The sequence below is a fragment of the Temnothorax nylanderi genome, unplaced genomic scaffold (genome assembly GCF_030848795.1).
Source record: "Temnothorax nylanderi isolate EJ_2023f unplaced genomic scaffold, tnyl_v1.0 TNYL_tig0264_pilon, whole genome shotgun sequence".
NCBI classification, from domain to species: Eukaryota; Metazoa; Arthropoda; class Insecta; order Hymenoptera; family Formicidae; genus Temnothorax; species Temnothorax nylanderi.
The window spans coordinates 247,481-260,723 of NW_027249326.1; the positions used below are offsets into that span (position 1 = coordinate 247,481).

Consider the following 13,243-nt stretch of genomic DNA (forward strand, 5'->3'; position numbering starts at 1 on the left):
AATAAATTAGAATATAATAAAATATACAATATAATAATTATTATAGACTATTTCATTATTAATATGCCTTAAAATGCGAGAAAAAATATTTATTTGCAAGATTAATAAAGTATATCGCCTTGCCCAACATGGTTCAAATTTTTTTTTTCACTCCAGGTTGACTCGCAATCTGCCAGAGGCAATAATCGAGTGTTGTTTGCCTCTTGGGAGAATGGTTCAAATTACCCTACAAAAATCTACCTTTGAAAAATTTGTTATAACATTAAATAAACAAAATTACTACAAATAAACGAAATTTATTAGGAACAAGTTGTAACAAACATTTGGTATTACAATTCAACGAAAACAAAATTCAGTAGTAAACTAATTCGAAAATGAAAAAATCAAACAATTACAAATTTCTTTCCATTCGCTGTTAAAATTTCTGTAATTTTTTAACATGCAAAAGTTTTAAGTTTGAATATCAGATACAGCGAGACTATCATAGCAATTTTCGAGGAACATAGATGAACAAGTGGAGAAGACAGTGCCCATTTCGCGAGAATCGTACAGAATCATTGTAAACGTGTCCATGGACACTGACATTCTTATAGTGACCAGATATCGCTTGTTTTAAATCGCTCTAGAAGTGCACTTGCAGAGAAAAAGGCCCTCCACGAAAAGATATTGCCGGCTTTTATCTCTTCGAACGTACACGTAAACAAGCAAACCCATCATAACGCGTATCTGCATCGCTTACATTATGTATCGGGTGTACATATAGTCTACATGTTTACATTGTATACGCGCCTTAAGCAGTATACTAGGGAGTATACTAGGGGAACGTGGTACCAGTTGAGCTGTATCAACAAGGAAATCCGTGCGTTCAGTCGATATTTGTTAATACCTCGCGCGAACGTTGCTTTGTTAGCGTTCACTGATGTATATATAATTGGACAGTCGAGAACAATAAACTGATCTAAAAAGTTCTGAGAGACAAGATTAAATAGATAGGCGCAAAATGCTTTGCTACAGAATGATCGAGAAATGCTTCTCGAAATAACGTTTTATTTTTGCAAATTGATGTTCTGTTTTAATCTCTATTTATATAATCGAATCTTAAGGACGTTCTCCGGTCCTTATACTAGAGAAAATCGATTTTCTTTAGATTTTCTTGAAACTGTGAATATACGTTAATTTAGGTGTGCTTTATGCGTGGTATAAATTTCAGTACCTCTTCCGGTATAAAAAATCAAGATACTGAGCCTCAAAGTTTCAATTTTTACAAAAAAAAATTTTTTAATTTAATTTTTTTTTAATTTTGGCATTTTTTCCTTATAGAACTCGACGAGAGGAGCAACTTTGGTCCTTTTTACCAACCTCGTATCTCTTACCGTTTGGCCTGGAAAACCTTTTCATTAGTAAAAGTTGAAACTTTGAGGCTCAGTATCTTTATTTTTTATACCGGAAAAGGTACTGAAATTTATACCACGCATAAAGCACACCTAAATTAACGTATATTCACAGTTTCAAGAAAATCTAAAGAAAATCGATTTTCTCTAGTATAAGGACCGGAGAATGTCCTTAATTTTGGGATGTCATACACGGAAAAAAAATTAGCTACTATAGCAAATCTAATCTAAAATATGGATAACTAACATTTTTTGCAGCGAGAGTTATATTTTTTGCAGCGAGAACTACAATTACCTTTTATTAACGTTTTGCTACAATTGCTAAATTATAACTCTCGCTGCAAAAAATATTAGTTATCCATATTTTACAACTAGATTTGCTATAGTAGCTAATCCTTCTTTTCCGCGTGCAGAGTTTATTTAAATGTAATATAAAATGTGAAACGTAAAAATTTTCATATATATACGTACAAAGTACATTGAGTACACCTTCCTAAAAATACAAAATCTTAATCAATGTTTTTGCAGATGTTTAACTCACATTTAGCAGGAAAATCAAATCCGTTTATGAAGTCTGTTGTTTCAACAGTTCAGAGCGCGGAGTTAATAGCAGAAATTTTAATCAAGTTGTAACACGTGGCGGTGCTCCATGCAATTACATATCCGCGGGATGAAATGAAAGCGCGCATTCGTTACAAGTGTATTCACTCTTCGCGTGTTTCATATACGCGAGCGCGCGACGACCCGAATTCCCGTCTCGTAATTTCGGGTATACGTGATGCCCGCCGTATTGCAAATTGCCCGGCGTCGTTGTCGGTCGAGGACCCTCCCTCTCCCGCGTTCCAAATAATCGACGATAACGCTTTTCATTCGTTTGACGGAGCTGTACGCGGCCCCCAAATTGCCCTTGCCGCATAATACGCTTATCGTTCGAGAAACTGATCGAATTAAAATGCAAATTCAATGAATTATTCAGCAACGTCGATAACTGTTCGCTGTATAAATATATATGGCGAATCGTCGCGCGGGCGAATCGCGGCGCGAACGGGTTATACGGACCGGCGGACATTTCCACGCGAAACTAATTACCACGCGCTACATCAAACGTAATAATTGGTTTTTGTTCCGCGTAATGATCGCAGGTGACAAATGCGCGCTTCGCTCCGTTTGTACAAGCGAAGCGTGATTATTGTTTGACTTGACTCTGGCAAAATTGTAACTATTAAGCAAACGGTCCTTATCTTATCGCGTTGAAAGCGCAATTTCTTCAGATTGAAAAGAAGAACGTACTCGGAATATTCTCTGCTTCGGATTAATTAAAGTGCGTATCAAAAGAGTAAATAAATTATCAACTGTTTAGTAACGTTCGTTTGACGATTTATGGTTCTAAAATTATGAGAAAATAATAGTTCAATGATGCATATGTTCTACTTATCAATTATAGCTTTACAAAAATATTTCACCGCTTTTACACCTCATATAGATCGTTTTTAGCCCGTTTTTAGCCCGTTTTATCATTTTTGTGTCCGTTTCTTGCACTCTCAAGCACGCGCAGTCTACTGCGAAAGAACATGATGAGTATACGCGAGTATGCGTATGAGTATTTTTGAGTAGATTGTCCGTTTTTAATACTCGCTTTTCAATCGATGAGTGACAACACGTTAATACGTTCCTTTTTTACTCATAAGGATGAGGACGAAGTAGGTTGTCCGTTTTCAACACTCATTTTTCAGTTGATGAGTGACAATACGTTAGTACGTTCCTTTTTTACTCACAAGAAAATATCCGCGGATTTCGCCCGATTTTAACCCTTATGGTACATACATGGGGATTTCGAGTCAGCTCGATTTCTATCCATCGAAATTTCTTATAAATTCTGAAAGACTCCCACTCCTTATCTCCTCCTTATCTCTAAATTGAAGTACATTTATTCTACAAACTTAAAAACTTTTTCAAAGTGTACCGTAAGGGTTAAATGTTTTAGTACTTACACTATTTATCCTTCACCAATAGATAAGTGATACGATGTAATATTCAAATATTCGCGAGAAATTTGCATTAAACGTTTCTATAAGTGCAATATGTTTTGTGTGTGTGTGTGTGTGTGTGTGTGTGTGTGTGTGTGTGTGTGTGCGTGCGTGTGCGTGTGCGTGTGCGCGCGCGCGTGGTGTGTTCATACACAGTACGTAATATGTACATACACAGGCCGGTATTCATAGTCGGGTCTTATATCCAAGATCGTCTTAAGTACAGTCTTAAGGCGTCATCAGCAATCAGAGGGCCGTATTAGCATCTTAAGATATCACTTCAGACCGTCTTGAAATAAGAATCGACCATGAATACCGGCCACAGTAGATAATCTACTATTTTAATCTATTACCCTTTTGTGTGAATATTTTTGACTCCCTCTTATTCTTTGCAGAATAAAGTTGAATAAAATATCTGTTCAAATGAAAGTTGTATGGCTTAAATGAGGATAAATAATGGTAAAATCAATTTTTGGAAACATCGATTTTTTATGGTCATATGAAGATCACCGCCATTTTTATGTAAAATTGTATTATCTTTTACATAATATGATGGTCGACTTAATCTGCATATAAAAGTATTAGAGTAGATTTGTCGAAAAATCAATAGTTCAAGAGATTTTTTATATTTTATCCTGACATTTTATACTTGGCATAAAGTAAAAAAATCTCAAAATTATTTTTGACAATTGTATCATGCACAGAATAAGAGCTGAACCAATTGATGGAAATAATTAAAACACACAGTTGTTTATCAATATATAATATATATTTATAAATATAAAAGATATTGTCTAGTAATATATTGTGTAATTGTGTGGAGAGTAAATAATGCTCAGTATTTGAATTAACAAATATTTAATACAATATTTTTTCTAATAGTACATATACAATATAAATTTATCTTTCTCTAACGAATTAATTGGCTGAGCAATAAATTCTTTGCCATCAACTAACATATGAAAACATAGGCAATCAAGAAAACAAACATCAAATGCTACATACTGGCCAGTAGAATAAACCTGAGACAAATATGATAAGCGAATTCCAGGAACATCATGAACATACCACATATCTTTTTTATAACAAATTCCAATGCAAATATATCTTGCAGGCAAACATCTACATTTTTTATTACAATTACAGTCAGACCATCTTATAAATTGATTGATCATACAGATATATGACTCATTATCATAAGTGTATAATACATAATGAGATACTTTTTTATTAGAGCGATTGTAATTTGCACTAGAGAAGAGAATGCCTTTTTTTTTCAAGCCGATAAAAAATTTGGATGTTGCCATTATTAATGCCTAAATTATCTATAAGAATAGCACGAATATTATATGGTACTTCAGTTAAATATTCCAAACTTCCAAGTACGTAAGTCTTTGGATCAATAATTTCAACAATTTTGTTTTTCTTTTTATTACATCTAAGCTGTTCACAGAATTTTCTTACTCTAGAATCAACAGGTAGACTGCCAATCAGGACAGACAAATTCATATAAATTGATGCACCTGAACAACTTGTAGTCCTGCATGACGGGTCCCATGAATTAATTTACTCAGTTTGCCATTTAAATCTTCTAAAAAGAAACAAGAATATACCCACAGAGGCCCTAGATCTAAAACAACATCAGGAAGATGTAAAAGTTGATGAACGTTCATACTCATATTCCTTACACCATATAATTCAGCAAATTTGGAAACATATAAGTGCAAATGATCTTTTGCTACTTCAACTTGATGTAAAGAGATACTGTCCTGGCTAAGAGATATATAGCAGATAATAACTGAAGGTGGTGATTAAAATATCTTTCATTCATGATACCAAGGAGAATAGGTACGGAATAATAGATAAGCCACAATTTATATTCTTGAGCTTTCCATAAAGATAAGTGGGTTTTAATTGCACGTGGCATTCGCTGTACAAAACTTGGTGGTCGCATGTTCCTGAGACGAGCATCAATAACATGTAGCATACCAGATAATGAATAGGGTTCACTAGCCAATGAAGGATCAACCATAATCTCAACAACAGTTTTGCCAGACCTAAAAATATCCCATGCATAATATCAATTCCCATTCCTGAGATCATGTCTGGCATTATGTTGGAAAGAAGAGATGGTCCTTTGACACCTTTTGCAGGTTTGCCTAATTCAATAGAAATTTTTGCATAGTTTTGTACTTCCTCTTGAGTGCGAAGATGTATGCGTTCATAAGGATATACTTGTACAGTCGATTTTCCCACTCTATGTCTGATACCTCTAATTTTGCAACGACTGCATCCATAGTATCCATTATAAAGCTTAAATCGCATAAATAATCCTTTAGCTTGTAGATCACAAGTCGCACATAATAACTTTCCATGAACCCGTACTTGGTCTCCATTATGTGTATTAAGCATATATCCATCAGCAAAGAATTCTTGAAGGTGTGAGTGAATAGGTGCAAGAAAAAGATTAGGATTTGGCTTAGAATTTCCAAAAAACAAACCAGCCAGAATAATATTTTCTTTCTTGATTCTTTCTCTGTATGGAAGTTCGTTAATAACCAAGTACATGGGCCAAATTGAAAAATGTGATGAATGGAAAATGGAAATTCCGTCACTATACCACATAAATGAAATATTGCTTTTTCCATCCAAGAAACCTCCATTGCCAAAGAAACGTTTATATACTCGACCATCATATATGTCTTCTATATTATTTGATGCCTTTTTTACTCTATGAAATCTAAATTGTAATTTTTTTACAAAATTAGGTCGCAAAAACATGGCCTGTAATTGATTCAGAAGAGGCAATTCAATAAAAAAACTGTTGCCACTTTTACTTTGACAGTATTTACAAATAGAGTCTTTTGCTGTTAATGGAACAAAACAGTTCAAACAATAGTAATGAAGTACAAGAATATGCTTCCCAATATCTGCAAAATACTTTCTAAATTTGTAAAGAGTATTAATCTTGATGTTACCAATACAATGTAATGCAATTAACTGCAGTATGGAACTCAGACATTCTCCAGTAAGAGAATGCGTAAAAGCTACAGTCAATATAGCAAGAAGACTCTCTGCCACAGTTATGGGAGCACCAGGATACAGAAGATCATCTCTAACAAGTTCATCTCTATCATCTTCGTCATCACTAATACTACTATCAGTGCTTCTTACGTTATCGAAGTCATCAACTATTTCTTCTTCAGACTCATTGTCAGTCTCAGACTCGTGTTCATTATCACTAAGATTACTGTCAGTGCTTCTCACATTATCAAAGTCTTCAATTATTTCCTCTTCCATCTTAATCTCACAATCAGATGCATCTTCGTTGATATCTGTTGTATCCTTTTCATCATTGGAAAGAGGTTTTTCTGGTGTATAATTCAAAGAGATGTCATTGTCATCTTCTTCAGAATCATTATCTATATACAGATTATAATATATTCAAATTTAAACCTCTATAAATCAAAATCACAGATTAAATACTACAGAAATGTATCTATTTATTATCTGTCACAAATTGAAATGTATTACCTGAAATCATGGAATTGTGTTCATTGCGTCGCTGAAATTTAGTGAAAGAAGCATCTTGGCTGGAAGATGAATCAGTCGATGATGAAGTTAAGCCCTTAATAATAACTTTCTGGTATTTTAATCGACGTTTTCTTATAGCCCTGGAGCTCATTTTTGATCCAGTGTGGGATCCAGATGCGTTATTCATTATATTTTTTCTCAAAGAGAAGTAAAAATTTAGTATAATAGCTAATAAAATTAGCCTGCAAAGCGCAAATGTGACGAATAACCTGCAGTGATAAAATTATTTTCATAAAGTTTAAAATTATTTGTATAAAATATTTATTCTTTATAAATTATTAAAGTAATTATTCAATATAGCTACCTTTGCACAAATATTAATAAAATTGTATTTATTTGACGCGTTTTTGCACAAAACGAAGGAATCTGGCAGAAAAAAGTGTCACTCCTGCCCTTTGAACAACGATGCCAGTACGGCTGAGTACGCGGGCACTATTTGCAGCCAGCTACAGCCAGTGGAGAAGATGGCTCTGGCACTCAGGTACAGCAGTACAGCACTCGCTCCACTTTTCAGCCTGCTTAAATAGTGCCCGTACTGGTATCGTTGCCTTTGAAACAAGATATTAATTATAAAGTTCACAATTATTCCGGTTAGCAATTAAAGATGATTGGTTGAATCTAAAGATAAGAACCAATCATCTTCAGGGCCGTGCGCACAAGGACATCTCGGGTGATGGCTTTTGAACGCAGCCTTAATGTACGCGCCTTTTGTTTTACGTATCCCGCCATCCCGCCATCCCGCCATCCCGCCCGCAGTTTCTGACACATGTTTTCATAGTTATCAGAAGATTTGGTTATATAGAAACTGTAACTATTTCTATTCAAAATATGAGCGAAAAGATGAAATGGTGTTAGTGTGGTGGATAAAAGAACACCGTACTTCCATTGTAAAACTAAGTGACGTGAATGAAGAAGATCGCTATACTGGATGCGTATCTCAGGTTAAGTTCGGCAAACAAGCATTTCCAGCTCGCATTTTAAAAATCAGTAGTAAGTTTTTATGAATTTGAAACATATTTTATTTGATTTATGTACTATATATATTGTTCTTTTCTTCTTACCGTATTTATGTCCAGCTATTCGCTGGATATAACCTATATTAGAGGAGAAAGTATTACAGATTGTGTAGGTATTATCTTCGTTAGTAAATGATGAAGTAATGAACTATTCTATTTTACATTATAGAGGAAAGTCCCCTATTATGGGATAAGGATCCTAATATGGGATATTATGTGATAGAATCTCATTGTAGCAGCCAGGCTTCCACTCTTATACACTACACTCATAATATGTCTCAGTGGAACCTATTAGTTTAGCAGAAACCTCGCTATCTCATATTAGGATACTATCCCATAATAGGAAACTTTTCTCTATGTATTATAAATTTTTCAGTACTGCAATCTCTAATGTGAAAGGCTTTATGTGAATGCGTACATGTATTTGCACATATTTTCTCTTTATTTGCAATAAACATATAATTTTATAACAAAATACTGTATTTTCTAATTAAAATCAATTGTTTAAATTTATTGTGGTGGGCTATATACCATCCCTGCTCTTCTTTGACCTATTATTCATTTTTATAAATAATATTCAATGCAATAAATATATGAGAGTTTGAGTCTAGAATCTATTGAAGAATACTTTGAACATAATTGTTCAGTTTTTAATTAAAAATATTGATAATTAATAAAGTTATTGTATAACTGTAAAATATAAATAGCCATAATATTATCTTTTCTTCTACTGTTTACATTATATATTACATATATAATCTATATCTATATTGTGTCTATCTTTAGAAAATTGCATTTGTTATATATATTGCTTATTCTTAAATATCATATATATATATATATATTTATAGTACTATTACATGTTTCTTTGATAGGTAGTCAAGTGGTTCTTAAAATAGCTGAAGATGAATTTTTTAAAGAAATGGATAATAATCTAAAAAGCAAAAATGATAGTAAAAAAGAATAATGAAACCAAAAAAATCATTTGGCTCTGTTGCTTCTGAGCATGAAGTTGCTGTTGCCATTGGAGAAAAATATAATTTGCCACCCAAATTACACGCGATGAAGAGAAATGAGATAAAAAATGCAAAAGAGAATTTGAAGTATCATAATCAAGCGCAAGTTGAATTTGACAATCTTCTTTTGCCAAAACAAGTCTAAAGATGTTGTAGATAGAAAGAAAAACAATTGTCCTGTTAACAATGTAAAAACAATAAAAACGAGGCCGAAAATGTCTGCTTCCCAAGCAATTTCACAAACTGATTTTATGGAGAAATTGAACGAGGATGATTCAATGAGCGAAAGTAGTAGTGTAGAAAATATAAATGAAAGTAGTAATGAAGAAGATGACAACGCGTATGAAGGTATAGATGATATTGATCATAAAGATGATATTGATCATGAAGATGATCATCACAAGGATACAGAAGTTAGTGATGAAAAAAAAATAAAGGGAAAGGAGAAAGAAGGCGTATCATATAAACATTCTTGGTCGAGTAACAATCTTGGTGGTATAACATTCTTGGAGCAGTATCGTGGTATGCATTCCATTACAATATTTTATCAAGAATTAACAAAAATTCCAAATTAGATTGTTGATCTAAACTTCAGTCCTTTGTGATATTTTTTGTATCTATGATAACTTTATTTGAATTAAATAATATTTGTAAAAAATGTTCTTTACAATAATAAATTAGCGTCTCATAGCTGAAGAGCTTTAGCTTGTAAATTCACTGTCTCAATAAGTATATTTTATTATACTTTTTATTTCTTTTATATTAGCTTTAATCATAAGTATGTCAGAAATAAAAGTAAGCAGTCAATATTTCACAAGTTTCTTGTATTAGTATACTTGCTTTTTAATAATAATTAAGCAGAGTTAACTTTAGTATTCTCTATCAAACACCTGGTGTACTGCTATGGAATATGTGCTAATTGCGTTTTGAATTGTAAAATTTCTATTTTACTTTTTTTTACCCTAATATTTTATTAACAAATATGCATATATTAATAATGCCTTACTTCACTCCCCAACAATTGTATTCTGCTTTAGGAAACCTATTGTGTATTAATATGCTACGTGACATAATTACATATCTTGGAGGTGGTAGTGCTGAAAAAAGGTATGCTAATTATTCTTATACGCTGCGATTATATTCAGTATTCAATAAAATACTTTGTAATATTTCATGGTATGTATTGGTAAATATGCAAAAATCCTGATTTTTGTACAGATCAATGATTCCCATGATGTATCTCAGTCGATGTACATAGATTGCTACCTATTCCACCTGAACATGCTAAGGTACGAAAATTTAAAATTACATATTTTACTTGGTATGCTTCAACTTTCAACTGACTTTATCATAGCCGTTTTTTAAAGAGTTCCCTACAAAAAGGATCTGGCGTACATATAACTAAGGCTGCACAGTCCAGAATTATTTTAGAAGCTGCAGCTGCTTGTCATCAGAATGTCAGTGGGAAGAGAAAGAGAAAAGCAGATGCATTACTTGGTCCAAAAACGATGATTCGTCATGCTCTAATTGAAATGTTTGGAAGAGCACAGCTTGCAGAAGCTTCTGCCTGTGGTTCTCACGGTAAAAAGCTATTCGGAAGCACATTCTGCAAGCACTGTATCGTGAGTATTATTTTTATTTTTCTATAATTAATCCTTAACGTTCACACTTCAATAAAGCATTATAACGTTTATATGGGTCAAAATGACCCCAATGACTGTGAACGATTATCGCGTTCAAACTATTAATTGTTTTTAAGTACAAAAATTACATAACATTTTTTTAAACAGTGTAAAATGTTAATCAATTTTATTTAATGTTAAATTTTGACGTCAATTTATATAAATTTTATATTTATATAAAATTTGTTTATATAAGATGTTATATAAATGTGTATAAAATATTTATATAAAAAATATATATAGTTAGATTATCCTTAACATTGGTATATATTTCATTCGTCTAATTTACTGAAGATTACCCGTGATCATTTGCTTTGAAAATTTCAATTTAGTAAACAGTTATATAGCAGTTAACATATATTTATCAAGTATTAGTAAATGACATACATTCAAGACTATAATTTTTTTTTAACTTGTTATTCAGTCAAACTTTTAAAATAACAGCTTCTGGTTTCCTGTTAGGTTTATTGTAACCATGTATAACTAGGACATAAACTTTGTAAAACAAATCATTTTTTCTTCATTATTTTAGCCTTATTAAATCATTAAGTAACACATCAAAATTATTTACTATAATTATATTGCAAGAAACTGATGTATATATTCAACTTTCAAAGCAAATATAATTAAAATAATAATCTTCAATAAATTAGATCAGATTAATTATTAATCATTTTCTTTCTTTTCATATTTGTTGAAATAGATTTTGTCACACAAAACTCCGTAGGCTGTAATCTGTCATGGTCACAGTTCATAGATACTATAAATAGAAAATGTGAACAAATATCTAGACATAAAAAGCAAAAATTAGAGCCTCAATGTTCTGACATTTCCATTGACCAAGAAGCAGTAACAAAACTTGTAAAAAAACTTATAACAAATAAAAAAACAAATGAAAGATGTCAATCAACTTTGAGACCACCGAGGTATGCGATATCATACTAGCAAAATCCTTTGTTATAAAAATATTCGATCATGTGAAAATGTCGAAGTAAAATATTATATTTGCTATTTTCAATTTCATGGCACAAGTCGACACAAAAATTCTATCTTTTTTACAATTCAATGAGAAACAAAGATAGAAACCCTTGTGGCGACTTGTGTCACTAAATATAAAAACATCCATTTCCAATTTATAATAATTATAATGTATTTACAATAAATGTTATATTTTATAGTGCCCATCAACAACCTTTACAAGATATTCAATGTATCTCAATGAACAAAATACCTGCAAAAGTCTGTCAGTTGATAGCAATACTTCACCTTTGCATCCTGTAGTACAAACCAGGTATTGTTTTTTGTGTTTCATTTTCTCATACTGCATAACGTATTTATATTAATTATTTATGACATAGACTGATAAATTATAATATTTTGTTTACATTATACATTATATATATAATATTATTTTATACATTTATATATTATATTCTATTTTCAGTTCTCCTGGAACAAAATCGAATAATCAAGAGGCTCATAGTACATCAGTAGATTCAACACTCCATGAGTTATCTTCTACAAAACATGTTTCGTATTCCAATGTCGCATCTAATCAACAACTCCAGCCAGCTTGTAATTCTGTACCATTTGTACCTTCTCTTCCTCTTCAGTCATACAACTATAATTCTTCCAATTCTTATAATAATTCTTCTATATACAATTACCCCGGTACAATTCCTATTCCATCCGATCAACTGGAGCAGTTAAACAACAATCAGAGGACCGATAATTCATTTTTTACTAATTTTTCATCTAACTATGCTGCTACTGTTGATTATTCCAATTACATATCTGTACCTAGTTCAACATATCAATCCCTCTGAATTATTCTTTTTTATATTATTAAGATATTGCATTAATATTTTGTATTTCCTTTTTTCGCTATTTGATATTGTATGTATTAATTTTTTCATTATTTGTATTGTTGGATTCCTTAAAAATATCTTTAACTGTGCAATGTTAATGGTTTAGTGATATAATTTCTTTTGGTTAACAGATATTTTATTTAAGTTAAAGAAGAATTAAAATAATTAAAAGCTTTTGTTTAATTTGTAACAAGAAATGTAATAAAACCGCATTGAAAGTGAATTAAAGTATGGAAAGTAAAATATCTTATTTTAAAAGGATTTCCTTGTTCGACACAGAGAAAAATAAGCATATAAATTCATTGATTTCTTTTTTTTGCAGAAATGGAAAAGTGGATTTCACGGAATCGATTAATTATTTTTGGAGATTGATCATTAATGATGTTTAAAGAATATTTGTAAATAATATATACATGTAATCGTGTGTGTGTGCGTGCGTGCGTGCGTGCGTGCGTGCGTGCGTGCGTGCGTGTGTGTGTGTGTGTGTGTGTGTGTGTGTGTGTGTGTGTGTGCGCACGCGCTTTATATATTAATTTTGTCTATATGACTCATCTAATACACACACGATCATATATATATTAAAAATATATAGATACATATATGAATTATAAATACTCACATAGCACATTTTGAAATAGCACAATTCAGT

The 13,243-nt window shown here is 31.9% G+C and overlaps 2 long non-coding RNA genes across 2 annotated transcripts; both read left to right on the top strand.

Moving 5' to 3' along the window:
* The first annotated feature begins 10,430 nt into the window (after positions 1–10,430).
* On the top strand, positions 10,431–11,941 carry LOC139780134 (uncharacterized). Its single transcript, XR_011720139.1, has 3 exons — positions 10,431–10,666; positions 11,430–11,652; positions 11,905–11,941. It is a non-coding gene; the product is annotated as an uncharacterized lncRNA (long non-coding RNA).
* Positions 11,942–11,973: 32 nt separating this feature from the next.
* LOC139780133 (uncharacterized) lies at positions 11,974–12,362 on the top strand. Its single transcript, XR_011720138.1, has 2 exons — positions 11,974–12,017; positions 12,171–12,362. It is a non-coding gene; the product is annotated as an uncharacterized lncRNA (long non-coding RNA).
* Positions 12,363–13,243: the final 881 nt, after the last annotated feature.